Below are 8,685 nucleotides of genomic sequence, written 5' to 3'. Positions count from 1 at the left end.
CCTTGCATCAACCTGATTTCCATAGTTCTTCCATCTTTAGCTATAGGTCTGTACAAAAAGAAAAGTTGCCTAGTGATATGATTTCTTTACAAATAACAATAATTAATAACAAAAACAACAATAAAATAGCTAACACTTATCTTGTGCTTACTATGTGCCAAAAAGTGTTCTATGCACTTTCATATATTAACTAATTTAATCTTCAACAATCTTTTGAGTTACTATTATTCTTCCTTTTTAAAAAAAACAAGGGAACTGAGGCACACAGAGGTTAAGTAATTCACACAGATTCAGACTGTTTGCTACACTATTTTTTTACACTATTCTTATTAAGACAGAATATGCTAGAATGTTGTTATTTTTTAATAACAAGGGTTGAAAGAGAATGGGATGTTTTTAATCGTAAGTAAATTAATAAATTTCGATGTCAAAATACTCTGTTCTCTAAGCATACACTCTAATTGAGATTTAATAATCTAGACTGAATTTTTTCCACTTAATGGAATGCTCATAAAAGCCACATCCAAAGGAAAATAAATTGCAGAGTGTGTTGACTTTTCTTAAAAACTGTGGCTGATTTTCAGTCAGGCTGTCCAAATCTCTTTTCAAGCTTTCAGCCCATAAGCCAGTACATCTGCTTCAATATTGAAGTAGGATGTCAGGCCCCTAATATTCCCAGAAGAAACCAGGGGAATTTGGCCAAATGTTTACTGGGATTTCCTTGTAGGCATCTTCTTCCAAATATATGAAGATCCCCAGTTGTGGGTGTTCTAAAGAGGCTCAGATTCAATGATTTACTCCATTTGCCAGAACATGTACCAGATGAGCCATTATGTCCTGTCTCTTGCATGTGCATGTGTGTACCTGAAGCCAGGTGGGTAAATACTGAAGAATGCTTTGCTTAAACTTACTCTGGTCTCCTGTAAGTAACTGCAATCCTCCATCTGATGCCTGGAGCCAAGAGCATTCTGTAGGCAACAACTGCCTACCTGATTTAATAAGCAAACCAGCATACAACAACTTGCTTGCCCTCAAAGACATGTAAGTATGATATCTCCCAAACTCTCCCAAAGATAATCTTTGAAAATAACAATGATGGCTCCATCTGCAGGGCGTAGCGGGCCTCCACCTCCCTCAGGCTGTTCTCCAAGCTGGCCTTCAGATTTCTCGTGGAGTCCAGGTCGATCTCTAAGGACTGGACTCCTCTATGTCTCAGCTCTGTGAGCATCATCTCAGCAGCTCCAACCTTGGCGGACTGTGTGGTAACCACTCTGGTGCTCTCCTCGATTTGCTGAGACCAGTACTTGTCCAGCTCCTCTCGGTTCTTCCGAGCAAGCTTGTCATATTGGGCCCGGGAGTCTGCCATGATCTTGGCAAGGTCCTGAGATTTGGGGGCATCTACCTCCACGGTCAACCCAGAGCTGGCAATCTGGGCTTGTAGGCTTTTTACTTCCTCTTCGTTGTTCTTCTTCATGAAGAGCAGCTCCTTCTTGAGAGCCTCGATCTCTGTCTCCAGCTGCAGCTGAGTGACATTTGTGCCATCAATTACCTTGCAGAGCCCATGGATGTCGCTCTCCACAGACTGGTGCATGGCCAGCTCTGTCTCATACTTAACTCTAAAGTCATCAGCAGCAAGACGGGCATTGTCGATCTGTCAAACGATGCGGCCATTGCCCACAGTATTTGCAAAGATCTGAGCCCTCAGGTCCTCCATGGTCTTGAAGTAATGGCTCCAGTCTCTGACCTGGGGTCCCTTCTTCTCCAGGTTCTCCTGGATTTTGCTCTCCAGCTTCCGATTCTCGGTCTCCAGGCCCCTCACCCTGTCCAGGTAGGAGGCCAGGCGGTCTCTCAGGCTTTGCATGGTCTCCTTCTCGTTCTGGATGCCTCCCATTCCTGCCAGACCCCCGGCCATCCCCGTGGCCAGGCCCCCGGACCCCATGCCACCCCGGAAGCTGGTGGAGTGGGACACGGAGATCCGGGAACCAGAGCCCCCCACGCCTGCATAGACGCTGGCTGCGTGGCTGACAGGCTGGGTGCCGTAGCTGGGCACCTGGACAGAACCCAGGGACCAGTAGTTGGTGAAGGCGGAGCAAGTGGTGAAGCTCATGCTAGCCAGGGAGGAGAGTGAGAGGACAGGACTCAGGCTTTGCTGACGACTCATTGTTCCCATCTTTATGTTCATGAATAACCAATGTTTAGCTCCCACTTATAAGTGAGAATATGTGGTATTTGTTTTCTGTTCCTGCGTTAATTTGCTGAGGATTATGGCCTTCAGCTGCATCCATGTTGCTGCAAAGGACATGATTTCATTCTTTTTCATGGCTGCATAATATTCCATGGTGTATATGTACCACATTTTCTTTATCCAATCCACCACTGATGGGCACCTAGGCTCATTCCATGTCTTTGCTGTTGTGAATAGTGCTGCAATGTACATACAAGTACATGGGTCTTTATGGTAGAAAACTTTATTTTCTTTGGGGTATATACCCAGTAATGGTACTGCTAGGTAAACGGTAGCTGTGTTAACTTCTTTGGGAAATCTCCAAACTGCTTTCCACAGTAGCTGAACTAATTTACATTCCCAACAGCAGTATAAAATAATTTCCTTTTCTCGGCAGCCTCACCAACATCTGCTATTATTGGACTTTTAATAATAGCAAACAACCTTTAAATAACCAGTACAGCAAGATTTTCAAATTTTGATATGTGTAAAAATTACCTGGGAAGCTTATAAAAATGTAGCTTTCCAGGCTCCACTCTAGAACATCTGATTTAGTAGGTATAGGGAGTGCTGTGAGCATCTTTTATTAAAAATAATAGAAAACTGGTGAAAGTGACTGAAATCAATCTAATCCAAATAAGTAAAATGTATTGTGCTTTTACTAAGTCCATATGGAAATTAACAAGATAGAGTCTTAGTTGTTCATCTTATAAAAAGAATAACAATACTGAACAAATCCTTTCCCAAGAAGTAAAAAGTATGTGTTGATTGTGTGACAGATTTGGGGAAAAGCAAGTGAAACTAACAGGGAGGGAAAAGATGGGGAAAGGAGGGGTCAAAGAAGGGGAATGTTCTATCTCTTGCTGTATACAAAACCACTAAGAGACTTAATGGCTTAAAAGGCAACAATCATTTCATTTGTTTATGAATATGAAATTTGGGCAGGGCTCAGTGGGGACAGTTTGTCTTTGCTCCATGTGTTGCCATCTGGGGTGGCTTAACCTGGGCCAGGGGATCTACTTCCAAGATGGCTCACTCATATAGCTGACAAGCTGATACTGGCTATTGGTTCCTCTTCATGTTGGGCTCTGCATAAGGTGGCTTGGGCTTCCTCATAGCATGGTGGCTGGGTTATGAGGGTGATAATCTCAAGGGACAAGAAGTGGAAACTTCCAATTTCTTAAGGCCTAGCCTCAGAAATTCGCACATCGCTTCTGTCATATTCAACTGGCTAAGCAGTCACAGATCCCAGATTCAAAGGAAAGCGAGATAGATTTCACCTTTTAGTTGTAGGAGTGTCAGAAAACATTGGAGCCATGCTTTAAAATTGCACAGGGACAGAGAAAGGAAAGACTGAGAACATGAAAAAGAAACTTTGCCTATTTTGCTAAGGCCAGTTCAACCAGGAAGAAAGCAAACACTCCTTCCTTGGCTAGTTAAGAAAAACCATTCCAAGTAGAGTTAGCCCACTTTCTAAGATCTTGTCACAAAAATGGGAAACATGGGGGATTTTCCCTACATACTTAAATGGAAAGAAAGTTCTTTCAAATGTCACTCTTATTTCCCAAAATACTTTCTTCTTCTTAACAACTATTGAATGTGCTTACATGCCGGTCACTGTACTAGATGTAGGGGGTATCAAGATGAATAAGACAAAGTCTTTGTCCTCAAATATGAATAGTTAGAGTAAATAATCATTAGAGTCATGCTACACACACATAAAGCTATTTTGGATGCCCATGGGAGAGAGAGATTGGTGGGTGGACCAGCTCAAATCCCACTTCCCTTGGGCCATGGATGCCTCATACCAGTTCAGGTATCCTGATCTGTGCTGTCATAACTCCTTGTATCACAGTACTTTATTATATATTTGTGAGACTATTTGATTAGCATCTCTTTCCCATACAGGATCATAGAATCCTCTTGAATATTGAGCCAGCTTTAGTGATTCACTTCTAATGAAAGATACACAGAACTGACTTTACGTGACTTCAGAGGTTAGGTTACCAAAGTGTCTGCCTGGCTCTCTTCCTAGCTATACACACCTTGGAGCTCTGGTGCTGCCATCCTGGAGAGACCACACTGACAGATGAGAGAGACAGAGACAGAGAGAGAGAGAGAGACAGACACAGAGACAGAGAGAGAGCTTGAGAAGAGAGAGAGAGACAGAGAGGAGCTTGAGAAGCCCCAGCTATTTTAGCTTCAGCTGTTGTAGTCTTTTCAACATCAAGCACCAGATGTGTGAGTGAACAAGCCTTAGATGATTCCAGACCCCAGCCTTCAAGCTGCCTTAGCTGATGCTGCGTGGAGCAGAGATAAGCCTTCTTCTCTGTGTCTGCATCCTATCTGAATTCTTGACCAAAAGAATTCATAAACATAATAAATGGTTGTTTTATGCTACTAGGTTTTGCAGCGTTGTTATGCAACCATAGTAATTAGAACAGAAAAAGAAGCAAGATTCAGACTTAGAAGCATTTTACATGAATGAGGGGGAGTTTGTACTTTCCCCCAGGGCTATGGAGAGATATGGAGAGATTTTAGCCAGAAGAAAGGGACAGCTCATTTTGAGTTTTAGAAAATAACTCTGCCTAGGAACAGTGGCTCATGTCTATAATCCCAACACTTTGAGAGGCCAAGGCAGGAGGATCACTTGAGCCCAGAAGTGTGAGATCAGCCTAGGCAACATAGTGAGATCTTGGCTGTACAAAAAAAATTTTTTTTTTTTAATTAGCCAGGTATGGTGGTGCATGCCTATAGTCCCAGCTACTTGGGAGGCTGAGATGGGAGGATTGCTTGAGCCCAGGAGGTTGGGGGTGCAGTGAGCCGTGATCGCGTCACTGCACTCTAGCCTGGGTGACAGAGTGAGAACTTGTCTCAAAAAAAGAAAATAAGAAAAGAACTCTGGCTACATGCAGTGGGACTTTCATGGGAGATCGCATAGGACATTGATAAAGATTAGCACTTAGAGTCAGAATGATGAGGGTCAAGTTCCAGTTTGCTACTCTGTAATCAACGGCATAGTCAGTGAACCTCTTTAAATCTCAGTTTTATCATCTATAAATGAGGAATAACAACACTCCCCTCTTAGTGAAAAATGTGAAGACAACTCAAATGTGGTCACTGAACATGTATCATTTCAAGCCTGCTTTCCTACTTTCAATTAAACTGGGTGTTGGGGGAATTTGGTCACATGAGAATTTGAAATGACTGTTGAGATAATAATACCTCTTCATCACAAATAATGCCAGTAAAGACTAAGTCTCTGATTCTAAGTGGCTTGTTCAAGTTGAATTACTTAGAAAGATACTCAACAATTACATCTTGTCACTTCAGGACCAAAAGTCATGGTTTTCCAGTGATAATAAGATAGGATGTCTTATGATGACTAAATTGTGATGTAAAATTTTCAATTCCAAGAGTTGAGTCTTTCCCAACACTGGATGATTTTCTTCAATAGTTAAAAAACTAGTAATTGATGTATCATGGAGCATATTTTTAAATCACCTCCAAGTACTGCATCTGAATATGATGAAATATTTTCAGAGAGGAATATGACCAAAGAATAGATCAGCAATATATTTAATGCTGTTTCCCGAACTAAAACATTCATCTCTCTAATTTTTTCTGATATGCGATTCAGCTTAGCATCTGACAAAACATTAATTTTTAGTTAGAATTCTCTTCATAATTTTTGGTCTATCTTTAATCCGGTATCCAAAACTGGTAAATGCAACAAACACATGACGTCATTTCTACATCTGAAAATTGTGAATTAGGGCCTTCTAAATGAGTATAAAAGGAGGAAGAAGAAGCAGCAGATAAATATGAGATTTTGCTTAAAATTCAAGTTATTCAACATTCAGTGAGATAGACATACGGAAAGGAAAGGTTGCAAATGTCCTCACTTTCTCTGTTATGAAACTATTGTCATTAGTTCATTAGTAATAATTTTGCATTTTTCATTTTACAAATAGAAATGTATCTTTTAATTAAAAAATTGTTGGTCCTAGTGTATCATTATCGCATTTGATTCCAAATGTTTGAGAAAAACTATACAGATGGTGATGACATAGGCAGTGGGTTAGATTGCTCCAAAATAGTGTAAAAGAGAAGCAAAGAGAACCAAGGAAAGATCCCAGGGAACACCCACATGAAAGAAACAAAGAGTCAGCGAAGGAAACAGAAAGGAGAGGCCAGCAATGTAGGAGGAAATACAGGCTAAAGTGTACTCATGGGATCAAGGAGAAGAAGGAGTTCAAGGAAGCTTTGCTAGTCACAGAGAGGGATCTATGTCAAATGTTTCACAAGTCACAGGACATGAGTTGAGAAGGCTTACCAAAATGAGTTAGCATCACTGAACTCAATAAGAGCAGTTTCAGCAGCGTGGTGTGGCTGGAAATCCTTTTGCTTGAATTGAGGTGTGGGAGGGAATAATACAACAGAAACAGTGAGTGTGGAATACCTTTTCTAGATTCTTGGCTAAAAATGGAAGGTGAAAAATGGGATATTAGCCAAAAAGATATACAGTGTCGTCAAGAGATAGAGAGCACAGAATTCCTAAAACAAAAATAAATTAATAATATTTAAATACCGACCTAAATCACTTAACATACAGGGAATGTTTTAAATACGGCAAATGTTTGAAGAGGCTGGAAGGGATAGGATCCAGATCTTGATACAGAGAATAATCTCAGAAAGGAAACTTCTTTTACAGTGATGCTATGGTTTGGATGTGGTCTGTTGTCCCCATCTAAACTCATGTTGAAATTTGATCCCCATTGTGGTGGTGTTGGGAGATGGGGCCTAGTGAGAGGTATTTGGGTCATAGGGCTCAATCCCTCATGAATGGCTTGATGCTGTTCTCCTGGTAGTGAGTTCTTGCTAATGCAAAACTAGATTAGTTCTTGAGGGAACAGATTATTTCCTGAGAGAGCAAGTTGTTATAAAGCAATGTTTTTCCTCTTGGTTGGACCTCTTTACCTCCTCCACCATGTTGTAATGCAGCACAAAAGCCCTCACTGGAAGCCAAGGCCATGTCCTTGAACTTCTCAGCCTGCGGGACTATGAGCTAAATAAATCTCTTTTTAAAAATAAATTACCCAGTCTCAGGTATTCTTTTATATCAACACAAAATGGACTGAGACAAATGATGGGAGGAAAGTAAGAAAGAATGATTTAAAAGGCAGTTAAAAAAAAACTGCAATCAGTGTGATCAATGAAACAATACTGGCCATGAGTTGATAATTATTGAAGCTGGATGATACATACATGAGGGTTCATTATACCATCCCCCTCTAGTTTTGTGTGTGTTTAAAGGTTTCCACAATAAAAAAGTTGAAAAAATATTGATAAAAAACCCTGGGGTAAAAAAATTGCTGTTACTCAGGGGATAGCTTAAGTTTCTGCTGTGAAGTAGGAGGAAAAGTTATCTGCTGAGAGTTAAGGTTGTGGGTTGAAGGTTTAATAAGATTGGTGAAAGTTTGAAATCACTGCTGTGGGAGAAAGAGTTGATGATCCAGCTGAGGTTAGAGGTCTTGGATTTCCAGTTGCAAATATTTGTGTGTTGTAAGATTTTCTCTAGGAGCTCTCAAGAGTACAAGTGTGAGAACTGTTGGGGAGATCCATAATTGATTTTTGATGGGCTGGTGCAATTGTAGATTAAGGGAACCATCAATAAGAAAGTTTTAATGTGATGGGGCATGTTGCTTCCCCCTTCAAGAAAAAGCTATTGTGTTTTTTGTTTGTTTGTTTTTAAATAGGAGAATACTTTAGTATAGTAGTCTTCAAGTTTTGAGTTAGATTCTGACGGGAAAGAGAGAAAAACTAACTTGAGAGGTAAGATAGTTTTTCTTTAAAAAATATTGTCTCATGTATTATCATATAATACTGATCATAACTATTTACAAGGAAATTGAATGATAGTAAAATAAAATAATCCAAATGTACTTTCAGAAATATTTTAAAATTTTAAACCAAATATGATTTTAAGTATTTATAAATTATTTATACTAAAAAACTAATATCTATCTAGAGGAAAAACCATTTCAGATATTCACCTCCAAATTTAGCAGTCTTTCTGGTATTTTCACTGATGGCTTTATTTTCCATTCTAGATTCCAAACTATTATTCTAACTCAGATTTATTTTATTTACTTATTTTATTTTTCCATAAGTTATTGTGGTACAAGTGGTATTTGGTTACATGAGTAAGTATTTTAGTGATGATTTGTGAGATCCTGGTGCACCCATCACCCGAGCAGTATACACTGCAGTGTGTTTGTAGTCTTTTATCCATCACCCCCTCCCACTCTTCCCCCTAAGTCCCCAAAGTCCATTGTATCATTGTTATGTCTTTGTATCCTCATAGCTTAGCTCCCACATATCAGTGAGAACATATGATGTTTGATTTTCCATTCCTGAGTTACTTCACTTAGAATAATAGTCTCCGGTCTCATCCAGGT

General features: G+C 39.9%; 1 pseudogene; it reads right to left on the bottom strand.

The window, feature by feature from the left end:
- Positions 1 to 994: 994 nt before the first annotated feature.
- On the bottom strand, positions 995 to 7,259 carry LOC101151581 (keratin, type I cytoskeletal 18-like; annotated as a pseudogene).
- Positions 7,260 to 8,685: the final 1,426 nt, after the last annotated feature.

Source organism: Gorilla gorilla, chromosome X, assembly GCF_029281585.2.
Source record: "Gorilla gorilla gorilla isolate KB3781 chromosome X, NHGRI_mGorGor1-v2.1_pri, whole genome shotgun sequence".
In the NCBI taxonomy this organism is placed as follows: domain Eukaryota; kingdom Metazoa; phylum Chordata; class Mammalia; order Primates; family Hominidae; genus Gorilla; species Gorilla gorilla.
This window is presented reverse-complemented; position numbering and strand designations above follow the sequence as displayed.